General features: G+C 54.8%; 1 protein-coding gene across 10 annotated transcripts in view; it reads right to left on the bottom strand.

Annotated features, from left to right (window-relative positions):
* PTPRS (protein tyrosine phosphatase receptor type S) overlaps positions 1-22,564 on the bottom strand; it is a 132,472-nt gene extending 109,908 nt beyond the window's left edge. For 6 of the 10 annotated variants that reach the window (XM_030796966.1, XM_030796971.1, XM_030796969.1 and 3 more), the window contains exon 1: positions 22,407-22,564. The gene's annotated coding sequence lies outside the window, so the exon portion shown is untranslated. The remainder of the gene's footprint in view (positions 1-22,406) is intronic. The other 4 variants (XM_030796977.1, XM_030796974.1, XM_030796978.1 and 1 more) reach the window with 2 other exon arrangements.
* Between the last annotated feature and the right edge of the window lie 4,005 nt (positions 22,565-26,569).

Below are 26,569 nucleotides of genomic sequence, written 5' to 3'. Positions count from 1 at the left end.
TTTAAAGAGGGTCTCGCTGTGTCACCCAGACTGGAGTACAATGGTGAGATCATAGCCCACTTGCAGCCTCAAACTCCTGGGCTCAAGCGATCCTCCCGTCTCAACCTCCCAAAGTGCTGGGATTACAGGCGTGAGCCACTGGGCCCAGCTGATGTTATTTTTAAAAAAGTTTTTCTGGCCTAGCCTGTCAGGGTGTCCAGCACCCTATTTCCTTTGACATTGCTAAGTGAGAGGCTCACATGGCAATCTCTTGACCTGTTTGTATTCTCCATTTAACAGACGGTGAGTCCCTGGAGGGCAAGGGCCTGGCCTGCCCTCCCCTCCATATTTATCCCCGAGATACTGAGTTCTAGAAACTTCTAATGGAAGGATGGAAGAGAAAGCATCAGCTCAGCCTGGCCACTAACCCCAGACATGGAAGGAAAAAAAGGAGGCACATTCTACCTTCAAAAGCCATCCCAAGGCCAGGCGTAGTGGCTCACATCTGGGATCCCAGCACTTTGGGAAGCCGAGGCGGGCAGATCACCTGAGGTCAGGAGCTCGAGACCAGCCTGACCAACATGGCAAAACCCCATCACTACTAAAAATTGAAAAATTAGCCATGCGTGGTGGTGTGTGCCTGTAGTCCAAGCTACTTGGGAGGCTGAGGTAGAAGGATCACTTGAGTCCGGGAGGTGGAGGTTGCAGTGAGCTAAGATTGCACCACTGCAGTCCAGCCTGGACGACAGAGCCAGACCTTGCCTTGTTTCTTTAAAAAAAAAAAAAAAAAAAAGCTATCCCAAATCCACTTGCTTCTTCTCTGGGGAGAAGAGGCACCCACCTCTGCCTCCACCTGGTCCATCCCTGGCATCGACCATGAGTATCTGAGTCAGGTCCTGTCCCTCCTCTGCCCATAGCCCTCCATAGCTCCCACCTCTCTCGGGCTCAAAACCCAGGTTCTCCCTGCAGCCCACAAGGCCCTACATGACCTATCACCTCCTCTCCCCTCCCCATCACTCACTGGACTCCAACCACACAGGCTTCCTTGCTGTTCCTCCAACACGCCAGGCGTGGTCCTGCCCCAGGGCCTTTGCACACGCTGTGCCCTCTGCCTGGAATGCTCTTCCCCCACGTATCTACTTGGTTTCTCCTCACCTCCATCAGGGCTTTGCTCAAACATCACCTCCTCAATGAAGCCGTTCCTATAACCCCATTAAAAATTACAACCCTCATGCCTCCCTCCTGAGTCCCCTTTGCTCCTTTACTGCTTTCTCTGATCACCCCTGATGTGCTATATATCGTATTTTGCCTATCATCTCTGTGCCTGATCCACAAAGCCATCCCTTTTATTCCTGCAGGGTCCCGGCACAGAGCCTGGTGGACAGAAGGCATCCGAGAAATCCCCCCAGATGATGGCAAGCGCAAAATCAGACGCCGTGGCTGCAGCCAAAGCAGCCGCTGAGACCCCGGAGGCTGATGGCGGAAGCTTCCACGCCTACTCCAGCTGGGGCCTTCCTGTCCCTGTTGGTGAGCCAGGCCCCTGCCCTCTGCCATCCGGCGGCTCAACACCTGCTGTGACACAGCAGGAAGCAGGGGCAGCAGCCAGTGCCTGTGGCCTTGGCCGGACAGGTCCCTCCAGCAGGTTTAATCCCTGCCCCAGTGGGAGAGGGGGATACACAGACCTTGAAGTCAAACACACAGGCTGACACAAGCACCGTCCACTTGGCTTATCCGGCTCCCGGGAAGGGGCTGGTGTAGGGACAGCCTGATAAATGTCTGGCAAATAAATGGATTTCTTTTTTTAATTGAGATGGAGTCCGCTCTGTCACCCAGGCTGGAGTGCAGTGGTGTGATCTCGGCTCACCGCAAACTCTGCCTCCCAGGTTCAAACGATTCTCCTGCCTCAGCCTCCCAAGTAGCTGGGATTACAGGTGCATGTCACCAAGCTCGGCTCATTTTTGTATTTTTTTAGTAAAGACGGAGTTTCGCCATGTTGATCAGGCTGGTCTTGAACTCCTGACCTCAGGCGATCTGCCCACCTCAGCCTCCCAAAGTGCTGGGATTACAGGCACGAGCCACCGCATCCGGCCTGGATTTCTTTACAATCATCACACTGTCCTCAGGCTGAGCCCAGCCCTGATTTGAGGGCTTCACCCTATGAACTCACTAGATCCTCCCAAGGAGGCTGGGCGGTTGGGGTTATCATCATCCTCATTTCCCAGAGCAGGAAACTGAGGCCCAGAGAGGTGGAGTCATTGCTACTAAGGGACAGAGCCATCTGGCCCTAGAATCTGGTTTTGGCCACTAATCAACACAGTCTCAATGAATGAGAAGAATAAAAGAAGGGCCCGATGCTGGCTCATGCCTGTAATCCCAGCACCGTAGGAGGCCGAGGCAGGAGGACCACTTCAGCCCAGGAGTTCAAGATCAGCCTGGGCAACATAACATGACCTTGTCTCTACAAAAAATTAAACAACAAAAAAAAAATTAGCCAGGCATGGTGGTGTGCACCTATAGTCCCAGCTGCTCGGGGGGCTGAGGCAGGGGGGTCACCTGAGCCTGGGAGGTCGAGGCTGCAGTGAGCTATGATCATGCCACTGTACTCCGGCCTGGGCAACAGAGCAAGACCCTGTCTCAACAAAGAAAAATAAAAAGGATACATCAAGGTAACAGGGAAATGTGGGTCATGTCGACGGAGCATTCTGACCTCGGGAAAAAGGCAGCTATGCTTCATCTCCCTGACGTCTCCCAACCCAGTGACATGGGCCCATTTTAGGGATAAGGAAAACTGAGTCCCTCAAGGGGGAAGTGATTTCCTGAAGGATCTACCACCTAGAAGTGGCAGGCTCAGAGCTAATGCTAAATTCACTAAACCCTTACCCAGATCAATGACGGGGTCATTTCGCAGGGGCCTCAGTGCTGTAAGGAGTTTGGCTCGTGCCTCGTGAGTACCCACTGTGTGCCAGGCCCAGAGTGGAAAAGTCTCAGATGTCTCATTTCCAGACAGGTAAACTGAGACTGAGAAGTTCAGCTATTTGCCCAAGCCCTGAGATGTCCACATTTTACAAACAGGTGAACTGAGGCTCAGAGAAATAGAACCAACTATCCAAGCACCAAAATTATCTCCATTTCCAGATGGGTAAACTGAGGCTGGGAAGTTCCGCTATGTGCCCAAGCCCTGAGATGTCCTCATTTTACAAACAGGTAAACTGAGGCTCAGGGAAATGGAACCATTTATCCAAGCCCCAAAACTGTCTTCATTTCCACATGGGTAAATTGAGGCTGAGTTCAGCTATTTGCCCAAACCCTGAGATGTCCCCATTTCACAAGTAAACTGAGGCTCAGAGAAATTTAACCATTTATCCAAACCGTGAAATTGTCCCCATTTCCATTTGGGTAAACTGAGGCTCAGAGAGGTTTCAACAGTTGCCAGAGGTCACACAGCCGGCAAGAGGCAGCACTGAGCCTCAAATCTGAGGCTTCCTGACCTGACAGGGAACTGCGGGCCCCACGGTCCCCGCCTGAGCTGGCGTGAGCCTTTAGCGGAAGCCCTCCCCAGCTCTGCACAGCAGACACCCTCGCGGCCGTGCCTTGCTGGAGTATCCACAGTGACACACAGCCCTGTTGGTGGCTGGGCTTTTTCAGGCTTAAAAGGGAGGTAAAATCACCTAACACCAGCTATATTTTTAAAAACCCCACAGCACTCAGGAGGCTGGCCCGTCAGCGCAGCACCACGTCCGTGGGCAGGCAGAGGCCCCGGAACTCGAGGACGTGGCTATTTTAAAGGGGCTATTTCTGGAGGCTGAGGTGAGAATGCGGGGGTGGGAGGAAGAAGCAGCCGCGGGGACCGACTCGGGCCCGCCCCGACTGGCCGACTCCCGGGTGGGGGGTGGTTAAGAGCCAGAACGTGGAAGCCACCTGCTCCCCGCAAGCACTGCCTCCAGCCCGCAGAAAGACCTCAGGCGGCCGGGCGCAGTGCTCGCGCCTGTCATCCTAGCACTTTAGGAGGCTGAGGCAGGCAGATCACCTGAGGCAGGGAGTTCGAGACCAGCGTGACCAACATGGTGAAACCCCCATCTACTAAAAATACAAAATTAGCCAGGCGTGGTGGCACGTGCCTATAAATCCCAGCTACTCGAGAGGCTGAGACAGGAGAATCGCTTGAACCCAGGAGGTGGAGGTTGCAGTGAGCCGAGATCGCACCATTGCACTCCAGCCTGGGCAACAAGAGCGAAATTCCGTCTCAAAAAAAAAAAAAAGAAAAAGAAAAAGAAAAAAAGACCTCACGCATTTCAGAGCCTCAGGAAGAGCTGTTTAGGCAAAATGTACACCTGGAGCCCTACTGTGTGCAGACGCTGCCATGGACATGGCGGAGGAGGAGAGAAGCAGATAATGAGTATGAAGCATTCAAGGCTGGGTGTGGTGGCTCACACCTCTAATCCTGGCACTTTGGGAGGCCGAGGAGGGCAGATCATTTGAGGTCAGGAGTTTGAGACCAGCCTGATCAACATGGCAAAACCCCATTTCTACTAAAAATACAAAAAATTAGCTGGGCATGGTGGCGCATGCCTGTAATCCCAGCTACTAAGGAGACTGAGGCAGGAGAACTGCTTCAATCCGGGAGGCGGAGGTTGCATAAACCAAGATCGCACCACTGCACTCCTGCCTGGGTGACAGAGTGAAACTCCGTCTCAAAAAACAAACAAAAAAGCATTCGACAGAGAGATGGTGGCAAGGGCTTTGAGTCAAAGAGAGCAGATGGGTGAAGACAGGAAACTAGGTGGCGAGGCAGGCTGCAAGTTTAAATAGGGTGATCGGGGAGGCCTCATTTAAAAGTGACCTGAGACGTGAAGGAAGTCAGGGAGGGAGCTACTTGGGGAAAAGCATTCCAGGCAGAGGGCACAGACCGTGCAAAGGCCCTGGGGCGGGACCATGCCTGGCGTATTGGAGGAACAGTGAGGAGGCCCGTGTGGCTGGAGCAGAGTGAGGACGGGGAGACAGGAAGGAGGGGACAGCAGGGAAGGGACGGAGCAGGTTGTGCAAGGCCTGGTGGGCTACAGGGAGGACTTGGGGTTTTCCCCCAAGAGGTGAGAGCCATAGAGGGCTACAGGCAGAGGGATGGGACCTGACTCAAGAACTGAAAGATGTCATTGTGGGAAGACAGACTGTGGGAATGAGGGCTGGGGTCAAACCAGATCAGAGGTGACTGTGCTGGTCCAGGTGATGATGGGAGCTGGACCAGGTGGAAGCAGAGGATAGAACAAAAATGGAAAAATGAAAGCTATGTGCAGTGGCTCATGCCTGTAATCCCAGCACTTTGGGAGGCCAAGGTGGGTGGATTGCTTAAGCTCAGAAGTTCAAGACCAGCCTTTCCAACGTGGTGAAACCCCATCTCTACAAAAAATACAAAAATTAGCCAGCATGGTGGCACGCGCCTGTCATTCCAGCTACTCGGGAGGCTGAGGCAGAAGAACCGCTTGAACCCGGGAGACAGAGGCTGTGGTGAGCCAAGACTATGCCACTGCACTCCAGCCTGGGCGACACAGAGAAACCCTGCCTCAAAAAAAAAAAAAAAAAAAAAAAAAAAGAAAGAAAGAAAAAAAAAGGGAAAGCAAGCTGGCCTGTGTACAGTACTCAGCACACGGTCCGGCACACAGTAAGTGCTCAGCATACATTGGCTTGTATTATTTTTAGGGTCTTAGGCTCTGTACTCTGAACCTGAAACCCGCTTCCCCTGGCAGGAACCTGGGGAGACCCAGGAGAAGACAGTGACCCCTGTGCCTGGGAGCGTTCTGCGTATGGAATGGGACACAGTTTTCACTCTCATGTCCCTATTGGCCTGTCCCAGGCTGGAGGCAGCTGATCAGACCAGGGCCAGATCTGATGGTTGCAACAGAGGAGGAGCGGAGAAGGAGGTAGTGACCCACGGGTTAAAGGGGGGAGGCCCCCAGGCGTGTCAGGATGCAGCCCTGCCACAAAGCGTGGGGTCAGCCCAATCCTAGCTCAACTCTACTTGCTGTGTGACCCTGCACAAGTCACATCCCCTCTCTGAGCTTCAGTTTCCTTATCTATGAAAGTGGGGCAGTGGCTGTAGGCTTCTCATAGTGCTGTGCAGATTCAACAGGACCACGAGGCACTCAGCTAGAGTTGGGAGCCGTGTCAGCACCCATCACACTTGGTCGTTTACCATCATCCTCATCCTTACACTGTTTGGAAAACTTCGAGTCTGGGGTTTCTGGAGCACAGGGGCAAGAAGAGCCACATCCCCAGGAGAGCCACATCCCCAGAAGGTGTCCCAAGGTTCATGTCCTGCCACCGTTTGGATCCAGTTGAATTGCAAATGCCAGAAAAACACGAGCAAGGAGTGATTTCTCTTTTCACCTAAGGGAAGCTGCCAGGTTGGCCATTCAGGGTTATTTTGCCCTCCCCGACAATCACTGGGGCCCAGGCCCCTTCCATCTCTTTGATCCCCCATTCTTATCTATGACACCTGCCTCATGGTCCAATATGGCTGCCTGAGCACCTGCCATCATCTCCATATTCCAGCTGACAGGTAGAGAGGAGCATGTGCCACTTCTCTTGAAAGACATTTCCAGAAAATCCTGCTTATTTACGCCACGGGTCAGCACTGAATCATATGGCACAGACAGCTGCAAGGTGCACCGAGAAATGTTTTCTTTCCCCCAGGTGGCCATGTGCCCAGATAAAAATTGTAAAGTTCAACTGCTATGGAGTGGGGGGATATGATGGGATATTGGGAGATCCCACCACAACATCCCATGTGGGCCATGGGGCCAGGTCTTGGGTCTCAAACCCAGTGCATCTGAGACATTTTAACCTGGAAAGAGAAGAGAGACGTCATCGGGGCCGGCCCCCTGCCTCCACACGACGACGGTTTCACTCATCCGAACATCCACCTCCCAAAAGACTCCAAGGTCAGAAGCAGTGGCCATGACCCAAGCACAGGCTCTGCCAAAGGCATCCCCAAGGACAGGCCCCCACCGGCAATCTGTGCTCCCCAAGCACTGGAGCTGAGCCACCAGGCACCCCCATTCAGCCTCCCTCCTGCCTACCGAGGACACCAGCCAATTCATCTCCTTCTCCTCAGTAAACAACTGTCAGGGAAAATAAATAGTTTTTAATAGGCTCATTAATCGAATTCAGGGAGAAATCACCTTCTCCCCAGGCCATGGGGAGGCAACGCTCAGTTCAAGAAATTCAGGCCCAAGGCAGAAGGGGCTCAGCCTCCCAGAAAGTCCAGGAGATGCCCCAAACAGTTCTAGCCACATTCAGTAACACTGGGACAGGCATGGTGGCTCATACCTGTAATCCCAGCACCTGGGGAGGCTGGGGCAGGCAGATCACTTGAGGTCAGGAGTTCGAAACCAGCCTGGCCAACATGGTGAAACTCTGTCACTACCAAAAATACAAAAATTCGCCATACGTGGTGACGCATGCCTGTAATCCCAGCATCTCAGGAGGCTGAGGCAGAAGAATCGCTTGAATCTGGGAGGTGGTGGTTGCAGTGAGCCGAGATCGGGCCACTGCACTCCAGCCTGGGCGACACAGCGAGACTCCATCTCAAGAAAACAAAACAAAATACTGACTCAACCAGCAAGGGGGTCATTCTGTGCCGGGCTTAAGGCTAAAAGCCTCAGGTGGGTGCTAGGATGCCTTAAACACCTCAGGTGCTCAGGCCTCAGCTTTCAGCCTGGAACAGACAGAGACAAAAGCAGCAAGAATTTAATACCCTTGTTTTGCTCTCATCACATTTATTTTTAAGGCTGTACCTTCAAGGACATACCAGGTTTCCGTTCACAAGAGCGAGACAAAGTTTTCTCTCTTACGTTTTAAAAGAGAATGGGTTTAAACAAAACATATCAAGTACTGGCTAGGCACGGTGGCTCATGCCTGTAATCCCAGCTAAACAAAATGTATCAAGTACTGGCTGGGCACAGTGGCTCATGCCTGTAATCCCAGCGCTTTGCGAGGCTGAGGCGGGAGGATCGCCTGAGCCCAGGAGCTTGGGGCTGCAGTGAGCTATGATCGTGCCACTGCACTCCAGCCTGGGTGACAGAGTGAGATGCTGTCAAAAGAAAAAGAAAAAAAAAGAAACAAAATGAAGAAAAGAAAGGAAGAGAAGAGAAAGAGAAAAAGAGGAAGAAGGAAGGAGAAAGAAGGGAAGGGAAGGAAGGAAGGAGGGAGGGAGGATAGAAGTAAAGAAAGAATGAGAGAGAAAGAAAAGGAAGGAAGGGAGAGAGGGAGGGAGAAAAGAAGGAAAGAAAGAACGAGAGAGAAAGAAAAAAAGAAAAAGGAAGGAAAGAAGGAAAGAAGCAAGCAAGCTAGCTAGTCCTTAGGCGATGGGGCGGCAAAGCACCGGATATAGAGTGCAAAGACCCTGCAGAGTGACCTCGGCACAGACCTAGAGAGTCAGAACTGACCCACCACACCTGCTGACATTGACATGACTCGGTTTCCCCACTGAGGCTGAGGTGGTCCAAGGGTAGCCCCGCCCGCACTCCCAGCCCAGCTCCTGCCAGCGTGGCAGCCTGCCCTGTGACTCAGTCTGCCCAGGGCTTGCCATAGGTGCCCGCCAATCTGCTCTCCGCACTGCAGTGGGCACGCTCCAAGCGCAACTCAATACCCCGGACACAGCCACTCCCCAGCGCCCCCAAGCCCCGTATGCAGGTCCTGCAACCTTGCTTCCAGAGAGCACTGATCATCAAGCTGTATTTTATGATATCTTAGCCAGTTTGGGGCTTACTCCAAGCGTGTTTAGCATAGATCCTTCCAATACCGAGACCCTTCTACCCAAGAGACAGCCTCACCCCCATTTTGCAGACGAGAAAACTGAGGCCCTGGAGGGTGAAACCACTGCCCCAGGATCACACTGAACGAGCAGCTCAGACATGATTCAAACTTGCACTGTTCAAATGCTAAACCCGATCCCCCAAAGATCCCCTGGCCCATTCCTGGTGAGCTCCTCAGTAACTTCTCCACCTGTCTGGCCAGACACACAGGGTGCCCAATATCCATCAGGCCTGGCTCAGTTCTTTTTGTTTTTAGAGACAGGGTCTTGCTCTGTTACCCAGAGTGCAATGGGGCATGATCATAGCTCACTGCAGCCTCAAACTCCTGGGCTCAAGCGATCCTCCCACCTCAGCCTCCTGAGTAGCTGGGATTACAGGTGCACACCACCACATCCAGCTAATTTTTTTACTTTTTATAGAGATGGGGTCTTCCTGTGTTGCCCAGGTTGGACTCGATCTCCTAGCCTCAAGCAATCCTCCCATCTCAGCCTCCCAAAGTGTTGGGATTACAGCCATGAGTCACCATGCCCGGGTACTGGTTGACTCTTAAAATCATCTGGCCCAACCATTGCACACTTTCTGGGGGTCCCCAGCCCTTTGGGCCTCTCACCTTCTCCCCAGGAGACAGGAAATCTCACAGACTGTTTTAGAGTTGCCTGACCTCCTGACACTGGTCCTCAGACCCCTGGCTTGAAGCCAGTTACTCAGAGACATCACCCTCAAAGCCATTCCTTACCACTTCTTTTGTTTTTTTGTTTTTGTTTTTGTTTTGAGACAGAGTCTCACTCTATTGCCCAGGCTAGAGTGCAATGGCACAATCTTGGCTCACTGCAACCCCTGTCTCCCGGGTTCAAGCGATTCTACTGACTCAACCTCCCGAGTAGCTGGGATTACTGGCACACACCACCATGGCCGGCTGTATTTTTAGTAGAGACTGGGTTTCACCATGTTGGCCAGGCTGGTCTCAAACCCCTGACCTCAGGTGATCCACCAGTCTCGGCCTCCCAAAATGCTGGGATTACAGGCGTGCACCACCACGGCTGGCTGTATTTTTAGTAGAAACGGGGTTTCACCATGTTGGCCAGGCTGGTGTCGAACTCCTGACCTCAGGTGATCCACCTGCCTCGGCCTCCCAAAGTGTTGGGATTACAGGCGTGAGCCACCGCGCCCGGCCCTTACGACTTCTTGCCAGACACTGTGGATATTCATCAGCTCAGAGAGCATGAGCAAGTAGCTGAGAGCGCACAGCATTTCCGCTGGGAACCCAGTCTCCTGGCCTCCCTGCCTAAGGGCAGAGTGAGCTGAGCTATAATCCCAGCACTTTGGGAGGCCGAGACAGGTGGATCGCCTGAGGTCAGGAGTTCGAGACCAGCCTGGCCAACATGGTGAAACCCAGTCTCTACTAAAAATACAGCCAGCTGTGGTGCTGCGTGCCAGTAATCCCAGCTACTCAGGAGGTTGAGGTCACTGTGGCTGCCTCTCCCTGCAACATCACCCACTCCAAGTACTCTCAGAGCAGGACCAGGGGGCTCTTGCTGTGAGCTGCCGAGGCAGGGCTTTCCCCATCATTACCTGCCTGATCGAGGTCATTAGACGCGGCAATACTGGTACACGCAGGCCAGGCGGCAGCTCCCAGGAGCCAAACGGGCTGATCTGGAGGGGCGGGTGAGGTGTGGCAGAGCTTAGGTCCTAAAGGGGTTGCAGACAGAGCGAAACTGTGAGGGAAAACAAAACGGGGTGCTGGAGGCAATGGCGGGGTAGGGTTGGCCTGGCGAGAAACAGAGCTCCCGGCAGAGCAAGGACAAAGGCCTGGAGGTGGGAACAGGAGAAGGATAGGTGTACATGGAGTGGAACGGACAAAGGGGAGGGGAAGAGGAGGAGAGATGAGGCCAGCACGCCACAGAGAGGAGTCTGAGGGTGCCATCCAGCGAGGGAAAGTGACTTCCCCAAAGTCACACAGCTCGTAAGGGGCAAAAACACATCCAGGCTGATAACATCTTTGCTCCCAGCCACTGTGGGAAGTGGCTCTGGCTACATCGTGGCCAATAATCCAGCTACAGAATTGCAGCCCCCAGTGCAAAATGAAACCGTGGGGTTTTCCTTGTTTAAAAATTATTAAGGCCGGGCGTGGTGGCTCACGCCTGGAATCCCAGCACTTTGGGAGGCCGAGGCGGGCAGATCACGAGGTCAGGAGATCGAGACCATCCTGGCTAACACAGTGAAACCCTGTCTCTACTAAAAATACAAAAAATTAGCCAGGAGCGGTGGCAAGTGCCTGTAGTCCCAGCTAGTTGGGAGGCTGAGGCAGGAGAATGGCGTGAACCTGGGAGGCGGAGCTTGCAGTGAGCCGAGATCGCAGCACTGCACTCCAGCCTGGGCGACAGAGCGAGACTCTGTCTCCTTAAAAAAAAAAAAGAAAAAAAATTATTAAGAATTTCCAGGTCGGGCATGGTGGCTCACGCCTGGAATCCCAGCACTCTGAGAGGCCGAGGTGTGTGGATCCCCTGATCTCAGGAGTTCAAGGCCAGTCTGGCCAACATGCTGAAACCCTGTCTCTACTAAAAATACAAAAACTAGCCGCCAAGCATGGTGGCACATGCCTGTAATCCCAGCTACTCGGAAGGCTGAGGCAGAATCTCTTGACCCCAGGAAGTGGAGGTTGCAGTGAGCCGAGATAGCGCCACTGCACTCCAGCCTGGGTGACAGAGCAAGACTCCATTTCAAAAAAAGAAAAAAAAAATTATCAAGAATTTCCAGACAGCATCAACAGAGCGTTCATCTAAACGCAGCCCCTTCTGATCGTGGGCCCCCGAATGACTGCAGGGGCCCCACGAAGCTGGGCCTGGGTGCAGCCTCCACGAGTGTAGAAAAGACATCCTGTACAGAAACACCACCTCTGTAAACCTGACAAGAAAGGGCTTGTCATTCCCAGTTCTCAACCCTCCTTTGTGCCTCAGTTTCCCCATCTGCAAGACAAGGGGACACCTGCCACCTCTCAGGGCAGTTCTGAGGATGAAATGAGAAAACACAGGGCCAGGCACACTGGTACTGGCGGCGGGGCATTAATGACCCCCACCACAGGGGACTTTCCGCCCGCTTGGGTTAGTTCTCCTCTGTTGCAGCTGTTTGGAGAATGTGGGTTTGAGGTTCCAACCTCATCACCCCTAACGGTTCACGAAGCTAAGGGGAGGGAGGGTAGACTCATCTGGCTCCTCCTGTGCACCTTGGGCTCCTGGCCCCATTATCAACATGACACCATTGAATTCCCAGTGATGCAGCAGGCAAGACTCGTCCCCATTTCACAGATGAGAAAACCGAGGCTCAGGGGAAGGAAATAATGAGGTCATCTCACACAGCCAGGGAGGGCCTTTGTCAGGATCTGAACCTGGGGCATTCAGACCCCCAATGCCCTTCCCCAGCAGGGCCAGAGTCTGGGCTCCCAGGACCAGGTGGGGCCAAGAGAAAAAGTCCTGGGACCTGGCAGCCTCTCTGCACCCTGCTGATACCTGGGAGGTGAAGCCAGCACTGTCGCCAGAAACCCCGGCAGTTCACACTCTCTAGAATTCATCTGACAGGGGCAATTACCCACTTCCAACAATCAATGGGGTGGTGGAACCAGGACAGATGCGCAGAAGGAACCCATTAGCGATCTATGTGTTCTGGCCCCGCAGACGTCAGGGAGTGTGTGGGGTGGACGCTCAGGGATAAAGGCACCATCTGCCTGATTTCTCTCGCTGTCTTGGGTCTTGAGCGTAAGTCAGGGCTTCTTTTTTTTTTTTTTTTTTTAAAAAAAAGAGAAGGCCAGGCACGGTGGCTCACGCTTGTAATCCCAGCACTTTGGGAGGCCGAGGCGGGCGGATCACGAGGTCAGGAGATCGAGACCACGGTGAAACCCCGTCTCTAATAAAAATACAAAAAATTAGCCGGGCATGGTGGTGCATGCCTGTAGTCTCAGCTATTCAGGAGGCTGAGGCAGGAGAATGGCGTGAACCCGGGAGGCGGAGCTTGCAGTGAGCCGAGATCGCGCCACTGCACTCCAGCCTGGGTGACAGAGCGATACTCCATCTCAAAAAAAAAAAAAAAAAAAAAAAAAAAAAGAGAAGGCCTTGCTCTGTTGTGCAGGCTGGAGTGGAGTGGTGCAATCATAGCTCACAGCAGCCTCAAACTCTTAGGCTCAAGCAATCCTCCCACCTCAGCCTCCCCAGTAGCTGGGACCATACGTGTGCACCCCAACCCTCGGCTGATTTTTTTTAAGTTTTTTGTAGAGATGAGGTCTCACTATGTTGCCTAGTCTGGTCTTGAACTCCTAGGCTCAAGCAATCCTCCCGCTTTAGCCTCCCAAAGTGTTGGGATTACGGACGTGAGCCACCATGCCTGGCAAAATCCGGGTTTCTAAATCTCAGCACAGTGGACATGAGGGTGGGGTCATTCTCTGGGATGGGGTCATCCTGGCCATTACGCGGAGTTAAGTAGCATCTCTGGCTTCCACCCACTCCATACCAGAAGCACTCCCAGGACATGACACCCAAAAACGTCGCCAAGTGTGCCCAGACGTCGCCAAGTGTGCCCAGGGGAGCAAAAGTGACCCTGGTTGAGAACCACAGCAGTACACTCAACGAATAATACTGGTAACCCGGGGGCTCCAGCCTGAGAGCAAACGAGTACGCTACAGAAAGAACGAGGGATGGAGAAGCAGGTCCTGCCGCCAGTAGATAATTCACAGCCCTGCCCCGCGGGACAGCCGGCTTCCTTCTACCCAGCATTTAATTTAAATCAAGTTTATCATTATGACCAATATTAACATAATCAGAGCCAACGTTTATCGAGCGCGGACGCTGGCCCAGGCCCTGTTCTCAGCACTCTCTGTAAGCTATCACGCTGGTGCCGCTAAACAACTGCGGAGGTGGCTGGGAGTCTCAAACCCATTTCACAGGCCCGGAAACTGAGGCCCGTGGACAGCAATGGAGGTGTCAGAGGTCACGCAACTTTTCATTGTTGGGGAAGGGGTCAAAGTCCACGGTGGCCCTGGATTTCTGTGCTGTGCCATGTTAAGATGTTTTAACCCAAGGATGTTAAAATAGGGCAATTTTTTTTTTTCTTTTTTTTTGAGACAGAGTCTCACTCTATCACCCAGACTGGAACGCAGTGGCATGATCCCAGCTCACTGCAACCTCCGCCTCCCAGGTTCAAGCGATTCTCCTGTCTCAGCCTCCCAAGTAGCTGCGATTACAGGTATGCACCACCATGTGCAGATAATTTTTGTATTTTTAGTAGAGGCGGGGTTTCACCATGTTGGCCAGGCTGGTCTCAAACTTCTGACCTTAGGTGATCTGCCCGCCTTGGTCTCCCAAAGTGCTGGGATTACAGGCGTGAGCCATCATGCCCAGCCAAAATTGGTCAATTTTACTTAAAATCTAGATTTCTGCTTTTCCTTGGAAAAACCAACAGATTTGGCCCTGGAGCCGTGCAGGGCTTCCTTGGAGATTGAAGGAGACTTTTTGGCCAATACGACCCACTGGAGTGGACACTCCAGCCCTGACAGGCGTTATGGTTTGAGAATCACACACCTGCCATGGCTTCCTGCCTTGGTTTCTCCCTTTGGACTGGTGAAAGGGGTCCCTGTCCATCCTCCTGCGCAAGGCCCAGCAGCAGGCAGGCAGGCGTGGCTGTGCGGTCTTGGGCAAGTTGCTCTCCCTCTCTGGGCCTTGGCCTGACAGCCGTTCCAAGAAGCATTTCCAACGTTCCAGGTTTTCTGTTGATCCTGATGTTGGCAGCCCAGCTCTGTGGGCTTTCAGAGAACTCTGGCTGCACATCTAAAAAATGCAATTTGTTAGACGCAGTGGCTCACGCCTGTAATCCCAGCACTTTGGGAGGCCAAGGCAGGCGGATCACTTGAGATCAGGAGTTTGAGACCAGCCTGGCCAACAGGGTGAAACCCCATCTCTACCAAAAATACAGAAATTAGCTAGACGTGGTGGCGGGTGCCTGTAATCCCAGCCACTTGGGAGGCTGAGGAAGGAGAACCACTTGAACCCGGGAGGCAGAGACTGCAGTGAGCTGAGATCGCGCCATTGTGCTCCAGCCTGGCGACACAGCAAGACTGTCTCAAATAAATAAAATAAAGTAAAAAATAAATTAAAAATGTCAATTCTCCAGGTGTGGTGGCTCACACCTGGAATCCCAGCACTTTCTGAGGCCAAGGCAGGCAGATAGCTTGAGCCCAGGAGTTCGAGACCAGCCTGGGCAATATGGTGAAACCCATCTCTACAAAAAAAAAAATAATAATAATAATACAAAAGTCAGCTGGGCGTGCTGGTGGACACCTATAGTCCCCAGCTACTTGGGAAGCTGAGGTGTGAGGATTGCTTGAGCCCAGGAGTTAAGACACTGCAGTGAGCCATGATGGCATCACTGCACTCCAGCCTGAGCATAACAGTGTGAGTCCTGTCACACACACACACACACACACACACACACACACACACTGCGATTCGAACTCCTTGGGGTGGGGGGACCTGTGTGGTCTTCCCCAGCTAAAGTCAACTCTCCTCTTCTTGTTTTTGCCCCCCTCACCTCCAGCCACAAAGCAGTAGGTGCCACTCTCGGTCTTTGTCCCTGGTGCCCCCCACACCTGTTCGTCTGTCTCCACTCATGATAGAGGCAATGTCAAAGCACCCATTTTACAGATCAGGAAACTGAGGCACAGAACAGCTTTATTACTAGCCCAAGCCCCACAGCTGCTTAGATTCTGGCTCCCAAGTTCCTTAGCAGCAGGTTTCCAGCAATCCTGATGGAATGAATGAGTGAACTGGTGAATATTCGAATGAATGCATGCATGCTCGCTCGCACACCATGCTTGTCAACCGATCACTTTCCTGAGTGCCCATCAAATGACTGCTGTCAAAGCCCCAAATCCCCCCAAACTCCCCCCTTTGGTGATCACTCGGGCCCACCAGGGGCTCTGGACGTTGGGAGCCACATCTGGAGTCTCTGGAGTGCCCGGAACTCCCAAGGCAGCCACGTGTCCTCCCTGTCCACCATCCGGGCCCCCCTATGGTTCAGCTCCCGCCAGGCGCCCAGTCCTGCCGCAGAAGTGGGGCGGCCTTGATTAAGCAGCCAGTGAAGGGGAACGCCCCAGTTTGCAGTGGCTGAGTCATCCTGACATCTCCCTGGTGCTGGACCCCATCGGGGGGCTGAGGGCGGGGTTGTGGGGCGGGGGCGGACACTGGAGAGCCCCTTTTGGGCAGGTCCTTCAACATATCAACATAGCTCCCATGTTGTCAAAAATAATAACAAAAACAAAGTAGAGGCAGCGGCTACATTCTAGGTGCCGTTCTGGATCTGTGCTTACACACGTTAACTCATTTCTTCCTCCTAACAATCCCTCCAGTTGGGCACTGTTACTCTTCTCAATAGACAGATGAGGAAAATGGAAGCACAGAGAGGTTGAGCAACTTGCCCCAGGTCACACAGCCAACAAGTTGGCAGAGCCGGGATTTGAACCCCGTGCAGCCTCAATCCAGCATCCTTGCTCTTAACCTCTGAGAAAAGGCAGCCGAGAGCCCTGGGGTGTGTGTGTGGGGCGGGGGGTTGTCTCTGTAGCGATTTAGGTGGTCCCCTCAGCAGACGGACTGCTATCCAAACAAACATCCTTGACAATCGGGCAGAGCTCCTTCCAGGCGTCAGGAATCCAGGTTGTGGCAGCCAACAGCTTGTGGGCTGTGTGAAGTGACCTCGGGCCAGTGGAGGCCCCTCCCTGTGCCTCAGTTTCCCTCTCTGCAAAATAGGGCTCAGATCACAGCAACTCCGCTGACAGGGGATGGCAGGTTGGAGGAGACGAGGATGCTACTGACTTGCTTACTTAGCAGAGGGCCTGGCACGGGGCGCCAACTCTAAATAGTTGGAGCAGCTGTTATTATCCCCCCGACATCCCCTCATTTGCTGATCACGGGGGTTAATTATAAGCGGCATTAAATTATACACACAGAGACGCGCCAACCTCACTTCCCCAGAACCCCTGAATTTCCGCTAACTCTCAATTACCCACGTGACAGCGCGACGATGGGCCATCCTCCCAGCCTCTCTCCCCACAGCCTGCCTCATCCGAGGGTCCCAGGCTTCCAGAGCCGTGGCTTCTCTGCCCGCCGGATACCCGTCTGGGCGTCCAGGAGCGGAAGGAAGGATGCATGCGACTGACAGCGGACGCGTTGAGAGCCAGGGGAGGCGCGTTACTCACAGCATCTCATGTCAAGGCTCGCCGCGACGTGGACTGCGACTGTACTGATCTTAGAGATGAGAGAACACAGAGAGGTCAGGCAACCCGCCCTAGTTTGCACAGCTCAACTGGGGCCGGTGGCTCAAGTCAGGGCTCTGACCTGGAACCCAGAGGGGTAACCTCATTCTGTAAGTGAGGAAGCTCCTGCACGGAGAACTGAAAGGACAGAGGGGAAGTCATCCAGGAAGGAAGGAAGGAAGGCAGGCAGGTGAGATCTAGGAGAAAAAGGGGAATTTTCAGTTCTCCAGGTGGAGGGAACAGGAGACACCTGGCCCTTCCTACAAGGGGCTTACGGCAAAGATCAAAAACAACTTAGAAGGAGCAAGGCCACCCAGGTAACATAGAGTACGAGACGAACTCTGTCCCCATGAAACGGGACATTTGTGATCCAGCCCCAGTTACGGCGATGGGGACGGGAGGAGGGAGTCCCCATGATCCAAAAATCCAAGCTCTGAACCCCCAACCAGGGTGGGATCCGTGGGAATCAGAAGGAAACAGGAAGCCGCACAGAAACCTGGGTTTATTTTCAGATGTGGAATATCCCCTCGGCCTCCGCGGGGTGCCGAGTGTGCCTTGATTCTGGGGAACAGAAGAGGGGATTCCAGGGCTAGCCCAGAATAGCACCAGCCCCCAGGTCCAGTCTGGCCAGGCCACGATGTTGGGGGACCGGCAGCTCCATGGAGGAGGAGGAGGAGGAGGAAAAAGAAAAAGAGAGAGAGACAAAAATAAAGCGATGTGAAAGTGGAGGGCCTGTCCGTGAATCACTCCTACCCGTTAATTTTCGCCTTTGCAGAAGTGTAAGCCAATTGATTTTTCAAATTCCCCACACACAACCCCCTCCCCAGCGCTTCTCAAATATCAGCCAGAGACAAGACAGAAATGGTACGCCGGGGTTTTTTTTTTTTTCCCTTTTTGGTTGAGAGTCTTTTCTTTCTTTAAAGGAAAAGGGGGGGCGGGGGGAAACCACACACTCCACACTCTTGAACCTCAGGGTTAGAGACACCAGGGTGTCACCTGTTTCCTAGACATTTTGGGGCTGCCACTGTCTGTGTGAGACAACAGCCACCCTTTCCCTCGATCACATCCCCTACGCTTCACTTCCTCTCTCCGTGGTCCCCCTTCCTCAATTCAGAATGTCACCTGCTGATAAGATGACATGCATTTAAGCCTCAACCACCTTCCGGCACCCCCTCTCCTCTGCCCCACAAGCCACAAGCCGAAAGCCGGCAGCTTTCCGATTCCAGAGCAAGGTAAGGTGTGAAGATGACAAAATTCACAGTTTAAAAACCCTTGAAACCTTCAAGCCCCAGATACGTGCCTTTGTCCGTGAACCCATGGTGAATTTTTGGGTTTTTTTTGTTTTGTTTTGTTTTATATCAGCTTGCCACAGGAATCCTGCGAGGAATAGCAGTTAGGTCTTAATCTCCTCTCCTCCTGTCCCCACCGGAGGCTAAGCCACTCTGCCTGGTGAGCGGTGGAGGGTGGGGCGGCGGGGGGTGGTCTCTCTTCAAATTCCCCTCCTTGGGCATCTTTTGCCGCAGGGAAGGACGGAGGAAGGGCAACCTGCACAGGCTTTGCCTGAGAGGGGTTCTCATCCTCCTTGCAAATTCTAAGAGGACGCCCACCCATTGGAAGGTGAGCCAGGAGCCTGCCCTGGATGCAGAAGAGAGCTGGGGAGTGCCCCTTTCTGGGACCCCTGCCTCCTTCCAGAAAGCACGAGACCCTCCCAGAAGGGGGCCACAGCGGTGGGCACAGCGCCCGCCAAACCTAAAGCTCATCTCAAGATCTTCCCGTGGCTCCGACCGACTCTGCAAATGGAGCCTAATGGGTAGCAGGGGGAAGGAACTGCTCTCAGCCGAAAAACATTAAGCTTTGTCAATTATCCCCCAAACCCGCTGGGTTTATAAATATCCCTTTTTATTTTTAGGATTTTCCCTCCCGCTCGCCCCCATCCCGAACTCTCTCCACGCCCCGCTTCTTTCCCCACGCACACGGCGGCTGCACTGTCACAGAAAGCAGGTGAACGCGGGGCCACGGGGCGCTCGGGTAGAAATGCCACGTCGCGCCACCAAGTCACACCGTCCCTGCCCGTCCCTCTCCAGCCATCCCACTAACTACTGTATTGGGGCCATGCAGCCGCTGGAATAATCAGCGAAGCCACAGGTCTCCCCGTCTTGGGAAGTGGAGGTGAGCGCTGCCCTCAGACATCTGTGAACCGCTGTTCAACGCCAACCCCGAAGGCAGAAGGGGAAACCAAGTCACCTCCCAGAAAGACCTTTGATGAGCAGAGATAGATTTGCCTCCAGACTGGTACCAGGGCTGGGAAACCCAGGCAGAGCCCCAGGCTCTGTGTGACCCAAAGAAGAAAAAATAGGTGCACAGTGATGGCTCCAGGTCTGCCCACCCAGATGCTACCACGAAATCCCTGGCATCCACGAAGCTTCCCCCTGTTCCACGGTGGAAATTGGGGGAAAATGGACTTGTGTCTCCAAGCAGGGTCCATGGACACTGGACGATGCCTGAAATCCCCTGGAAGGCAGGGAAAAGGCGCACTGAACGCTCAACCGGGGTATAACGAGTGATTTTTTTTTTTCTCTGCTGGCAGCAGGCAGGAACCTGGGGTTTGAATGTCCCCTTCTCCGTCGCCACCTCACGCAGACTTCAGAGGCTCTCAAGGTTTCCTGGTTAGGGGGAAATCATCCCCGGAGCTGACCTGCTAACCAGCAGCACCCTCCAGCACCACAGCCGGGCCACACCAAAATGACCTGTCACCCATCTCCTGCGGGGAGTGGGGAGCGGGCCAGTCCACCGCCTCTCGGGACGGCATCTCTGGACGGCCACTGACAGTACCAGTCTCTGTCACCCCCTGGGGGGATAGGGGCGATGTCATCGGCCAGGGTGGCAGAAATAGAAAAGAGCGTGAGCTCACCAGGCAGCCTGGGTCTCCCGCGACGTTTTGTTTGCCTGAGCCCAATTAGAACAACTCTCAGGGTGATGCAGTATGGCGGGCGCTGGCCCCCAGGGGGCTGGGAGGCCTAGCCCCCATTGCAGAAGTGCACCGTCATGATGAGGGTGTCCCCCGGGCCTGGGGAACAGGGCAGGACCCTGCTTTCTGGAGGGGAAGAATGAAGACTCCGCCAGCCTGCCAGCCAGAAAGAGATGCCCCACGGAAGGCTTTGTGGAGGGCAGCAGGGGGGTGGGGGGGATGCCCAGGTGGGGACTCAGTCAGGCCCAAGCTGGGGGGCTGTGGGATTTGAGGGCGGGAAGCAGCCGCCCCCAGCCCCAGCTGCCTGCCTTCCACCGCCAAAATATCAGCTGGCAGAGAAAGAAGAGCAGAGGGACAGAAGGCAGGCGCGATTGGCAGGGGGAGGGGGCACAAAGGAAGGGACCCTGGGAGGGGGAGGGGACTTATGCAAATGGCAGATTCGACCAAGTCCCTGGGCCATTAATAAACGCTCCAGCAGCTGCCGCTGGTATCTCAGGAGCAGAGGCGCGGGCTGGCTTCCTTCTCCCGGGCGAAAGGCGGCAGAAAGAGGGAAGAAGGACGCCCCAGACAAAGAGGCGCCGTCACCCCCTGCACCCCAAGGGCAGCAGCGATAGGGGGGCACCCAGAGGAGACCAGAATCCCAGCAGTCAAAGTCCGGGTGGTGGCGGACGGGAGCCCGGAGCGGGTGGGTCCCCGTCCTTGGGACCCTAGGGGTCTCTTCCTGCCTCCTCCCGCTTCTAGGTATTATCCCTACTGCTCAGCCGGGACTTGGACACCTCGGACACCCGCTTCACCAGCCGCGGCTGCCGGGATGTGTTTTTAGGGGCTCGGCCAAAGGCAGGAGGACCCCATGCTCAGAAGGGGGCTCCCCTAGGTTGTGACGGGGGGGGGTAAGGGGAATCCCAGCTGAGCCCAGAAGGGGGAGGCAAGGCACCCCCATGTGGCGCTGGAAGGTTTGTTAATTTGGGGGAATGAGGTCCCAGGAGGTGACTGGATTTGAAGAAGGGTTGCAAAGGAAGGGGCGTTCTTGGAAGCTGCATATTTAGGGACCCACGAGAAGACGATTTGAGATTGGGGAAAGAGGGTCAACCGAAGGAGGTGGTCCCAGATTTGGGGCGGGGGGGTGTGGTTGAAAAAAAGAATCCCAGTTTGTGGGAAAGGTTCCCTGATTTGAGGATTCTGGAGAGAAAGCGGCCAAAGGAAGAGTTCCCCAATTTGGGAAGGGGGGGAATTGGTGGGAAATGTCCAGGAGTTGCAGGGAGAGGCCCGAAGGGGAGGATCTTAATTTTAGGAGAGATTCCCATAAAGAGCGGTGAACTTGGCCGCAGCCCGGCCGAACCCTCGCACCCACGGCGCGGGCACTCTAACCTGAGGGGCTCCCCTCAGGGCACGCCCCGCGCCCCCTTTAACCCGGTGCCGACGGCCCCGCCCCCGGGATGACGTCACCGCCCCTCCCCCCGCGCAGCCCCCAGGGGGCTCCCGGGGAGTGCGGAACTCGCGGGGCTGGCGGTTCCAGGGGCGGCTTCCCCACTCTCGGGATCCCCACGGGGCCCCCAGCGCGGAGGGGAGACTGGGGTGCTGGGCGTGCGCGTCTGCCCGCCAGAGCCCCTGGGGCTGGGGGCTGAGGCTCGCCCCTGGGTGGGGAGGCTGGAAGGGGGCGCCGGGGCCGCAGAAGGGTGGGGCAATGCCCTAGTGCCTGAGGGGCGACCTCCCATAAGGCAACGACAGGGCCCGGAGTGTGCCAGGGGAGACGGCGTAGACTCGGGGGTCTCCAGGGGAGGGGGACCTGGAGAGGGAAGGCGGCGGGCGCAGCAGCCCTGGAGCCACCCCGCCTCGAGCCACCCGTCCCGGCTCCTCTCCGCTCCGGGGCGCCCGCACGCCCCCCATCCCCCGGCACAGCGCCCCCTGCCTCCAGGACCCGCCCGGGGACCCAGGCCGGGCGCCGCCGGGGCCGGCACCCGCTCCGCACACACGCGCGCCCCCCTCCGCGCCTCTGCCCCGCCCGCAGCCCGGGGTGGTGCAGCCGGCGGCGCTGGGCAGCTTCCAACGCCGCGCTCCGGGCGCTTCCAGCCCAGCCCCCTCCCACGCCGCGGACGAAGCCCCCCAACCCCGCCTGCCGAGCGCCCCCAGCGCGGCCCCGGCCCAGTCCCTCGGGGCATTGTCCGGGCGCAGCTACCGGGGCGCAGCGGCTGGGCGTGCAACTGGCTGCAGCCGAGCATCCTCCGAGCACAATGGCCGTGCAGGCTTCCCCGGCACAAAGCCGGCGCGCTGCCCACTCGGCTGCCTCCAAGACCCCCCTTGGAGCGCCTGCATTTTTTTTTCCTCGAATCCATGATTTTTTTTTTTTCGGCTTTACCTGGAGGCTGGCTGGGCTGGGCTCCCCCGGCTCTGCCCCGCTTCACATCCTGGCTGTTGCATGGGATCCGAGCGGAGCCCGAGCGCCAGCGGCTCGCGGCGTGCGCGCGCCGGCCGGGCTGCCGGGCGGGCGGCGCGAGGACACTCACTGCGGCTCGCGCTCCCCTCGCGCCGGCTCGCGCGCCCCCCCAGCCGGTGACGTCATCCCTTCCGCCAGCGCCGCCGCCGCCGCCGCCGCCGGGTCGGGGGCAGGGCCGGCCCGTGCGCGTCACTGCGCAGCCGCGCGGCCGCCACGCCCCCCCGCCAATAGTACTGCACAGCGCGGTCACGTGGCCCCGGGGTGTTTAAAGGGCCGCGAGAGCACGTGGGGCGCGGGGCTTCGCGGGACACGTGGGCGGCTGCAGTGGTGGTGGTGGGGGCGGCGGCGGGAAGGGCCCCTGGGGCTACTGTCCGTGCGGGAGCCCTGGCGTCCTGGGTGCAAAGAGCATGGCACTTTCTGTGCGCTGCTCTAAACTCTGCCAGGGCTCCCCAGTACCCTTGGAATAAAATCCCGCCTCCTCTCTGCAGCTCGCCGTTTCACATTAGCGCCCACTACCCTGTCCCCTCCCCCCCGCCATGTCAATGCTCCAGAAAAACCAGCTGCTCCTTCTTTGCTTTTTAAGAGATGGGGTCTGCCACCTAGGCCTCAGTACAGTGGTATGATCATAGGTCACTGCAGCTTCAAACTCCTGGGCTCAGGTGATCCTCCCGCCTCAGCCTCCTGCGTAGTTGGGCTCAGGTGATCCTCCTGCCTCAGCCAGCTTCTTACAGTTCCTCTAACGAGCATCCAAGATCTTCCCCTTCTCATCTTTACAATTTCTGCTCAAATAAGCAGCGCCTGGGAAAAGCCCTCCCTGACAACAGCTACCAGCCACGCCCCACTCCACTCTATCCCATTATCCCGGTTTTTTGTTGTTTTTTGTTTGTTTCTGAGTCGGAGTCTCACTCTGTCGCCCAGGCTGGAATGCAGTGCCGTGATCGCGGTTCCCTGTAACCTCCGCCTCCTGGAATCAAGCTATTCTCCTGTCTCAGCCTCCGGAGTAGCTGGAATTACAGGCGTGCTGTCACCACGCCTGGCTAATTTTTGTATTTTTGTTAGAGACGGTGTTACACCATGTTGGCCAGGCTGGTCTTGAACTCCTGACCTCAGGTGATCTGTCCACCTCGGCCTCCCAAAGTGCTGGGATTACAAGCGTGAGCCACCGCGCCTGATCCCATTATCCCGTTTTTATTCTAGTTACACTGCAGTGTGGCTCCAGAGATCCCTCTGTGTAGGTTGAACACATGAATGAATGGATGATGGAGCACTTCTTATAGAGTAAGCACTTTACACAGATCTCACCTAATTACCATCCCCTGCTTCCCTGGAGTCAGGACGAGCCACAGCTGGAACCCAGCTAAAACACTGACTTGCTGTGCGAGACCCTGAGCCTCACTTTCCCCATCTGTAGAATGGATTTGCCTCTAGATCTCAGCTCTCATCTGTAAAATGGGGCAAGGTAGCCCCTGCTCCTAAGGAGGGTGTGATGATGAATTGCTATTATGTGGCTGCCTGGCTGCCATTGGTCCCTGAAGATGGAATAATAAGAAAAAAGAGGCCAGGCCTGGTGACTCATGCCTGTAATCCCAGCACTTTGGGAAGCCAAGGTGGGCAGATCAGTTGAGGTCAGGAGTTTGAGACCAGCATGGCCAACATGGTGAAACCCCATCTCTACTAAAAATACAAAAATTAGCCGAGCGTGGTGGCAGGTGCCTGTAGTCTCAGCTAGTTGGGAGGCTGAGGCAGGAGAAACTCTTGAACCCGGGAGGCGGAGGTTGCAGTGAACCGATATCACGCCACTGCACACTCTAGCCTGGGCCACAGAGTGAGACTCCATCTCAAAAATAAAATAAAAATAAAAAAAAAACAGAGCAGAAGTAAAAAATAAAAGGGGGATATTGACAAAGGTAAGGGGGTTGGAGGGCTCACAGCCACCAAACAAGGTTGCACATCATTCCTTGTGTTTTGATCACGTCGAAAGCATTTATTTTCTCAAGGCACATATTTGGAGAAGACCTGGTGCGCAACAGAGGAACTCAACTTTAGATTTTTTTTTTTTCCTCCAAAATTGTTGATTCATTCATTCCGGGCCAAAGATGCAGATAAACAAAAAGCATTAACCCGGGGAACAAAATGATAAGGCGGAAGTCATAAACAGGAGAAGAGAGAGGAGATAATGAATAATTTAACAAGGAACCTAAATTAAGCTCGGAGTTTCCCAGCGGCCAGTGCAGCGGCCAGGTTTGCAGAGCCTACTTTGTTTTTCTTCCTGGCGGGGTGACCCTGACCTGACCGTTTACAATCTGGCCTCAGTTTTCTCATCCAAGCAATGGGAACACAATCCCATCGTGAAGGATCAAATGGGACGGTCTGTGCACAAATGCTTGGCGTGGTTTCTCATGCACAGTGGGTGCTCAAGCCTTGCATAATTGGTTGAGACACAGTAAAATGAGATGGCTGATCGTGGAGGGGCTGATCATGTCACGAACCCCAGCCCAGTGACCTGTTTGGGGAGTGACCTTGAACAAGTGGCCACAACACTGTAAGCCTAGCTGTCCCCATCTGGAAAAGGGGGACAACCACTAGTACCTCTGAGAGATTTTGTCAGCAGTCAAAGAAAACAGACTAAATACATCAAAAACAGAATTAAAATACATTGTAGCAGCTGGGCGCGGTGGCTCACGCCAGTAATCCCAGCACTTTGGGAGGCCAGGGCGGGTGGATCACCTGAGATCAGGAGTTCGAGACCGGCCTGGCCAACATGGCAAAACTCTGTCTCTACTAAAAATACAAAAATTAGCCGGGTGTGATGGTGCATGCCTGTAGTCCCAGCTACTCAGGAGGCTGAGGCAGGAGAATTGCTTGAACCTGGGAGGCGGAGGTTGCAGTGAGCTGAGATCACACCACTGCACTCCAGCCTAGGCAACAGAGTGAGACGCCCTCTCAAACAAAAAATACATTGGCCAGGTACGGTGGCTCACACCTGTAATCCCAGCACTTTGGGAGGCCGAGGCAGGTGGATTGCCTGAGCTCAGGAGTTTGAGACCAGCCTGGCTAACATGGTGAAACCCCGTCTCTACTAAAAATACAAAAATTAGCTGGGCGTGGTGGCGCGTGCCTATAGTCCCAGCTACTCAGAAGGCAGGAGAATCGCTTCTACCCGGGAGGCAGATGTTGTAGTGAGCTGAGCGCCACTGCACTCCAGCCTGGCAACAGAGTGAGACTTTGTCTCAAAAAAAAAAAAAAAAAATACATTCTACCATGTGCTTGGGAAACCCATCTGTTCAGGCCATGCATTCGGCCCCCCTCCCAGGTTGTTTGAAGTGCTGGGGAGAACAGAAGTAAACAAAACAGTCTTTAAAATCCCTGGAGTTGGCCAGGCACTTTGGCCCAGCACTTTAGGAGGCTGAGGCGGGAGGATGGCTTGAGCCCAGGTATTTGGGACTAGCCTAGGCAACATAGGGAGACCCCGTCTCTACAAAAAGTTTTAGAAGTTAGCTGGGCATGGTGGTGCACATCTGTGATCCCAGCTACCTGGGAGGTTGAGGTAGGAGGATCGCTTGGATGTGAGAGGTTGAGGCTGCAGTGAACTCTAATCACGCCACTGCACTCCAGCCTGGGCAACAGAGCAAAAATTCCTGGAGTTAACAGTGCTGGGAGGAGATAGGAGATATCTTACTTGGAGTAAAAGCTTAAGCTCTTCCCACAGCTCACCAAGCTCTGCATAACCTACCCCCTTCCCCTCCCTCTCTCACCCTCGCTCACTCTGCTTCAGCCACTCGGGCCTCCTTGCTGTGCCTCCAACACACCAGCTAAGGTCCTGCCACAGAGCCTTTGCACTGTCTGTTCCTCCTGACCAGGATGCTGTTCCTCCTGCTTTTCTCAAGGCCAATTGTTCCTCCTTGCTTTTCGAGTCTCTGGGAGACCCTCCCAGACCATCTCACTGAGGTGGCCACATGATCATCTTCACGTCAGTATCAGATTATTTATCATGATTTGGAATGATTTTATATTTTGGCCAGTTTGTTTGTTTCCTGCATATCTCCCTACTCTAGCTGTGCCTCAGTTTGCCTGTCTGTAAATGG

The sequence above is a fragment of the Nomascus leucogenys genome, chromosome 17 (genome assembly GCF_006542625.1).
Source record: "Nomascus leucogenys isolate Asia chromosome 17, Asia_NLE_v1, whole genome shotgun sequence".
Classification (NCBI taxonomy): Eukaryota; Metazoa; Chordata; class Mammalia; order Primates; family Hylobatidae; genus Nomascus; species Nomascus leucogenys.
The sequence above is the reverse complement of the archived record's forward strand: the minus strand, read 5'-3'. Positions and strand labels throughout refer to the sequence as shown.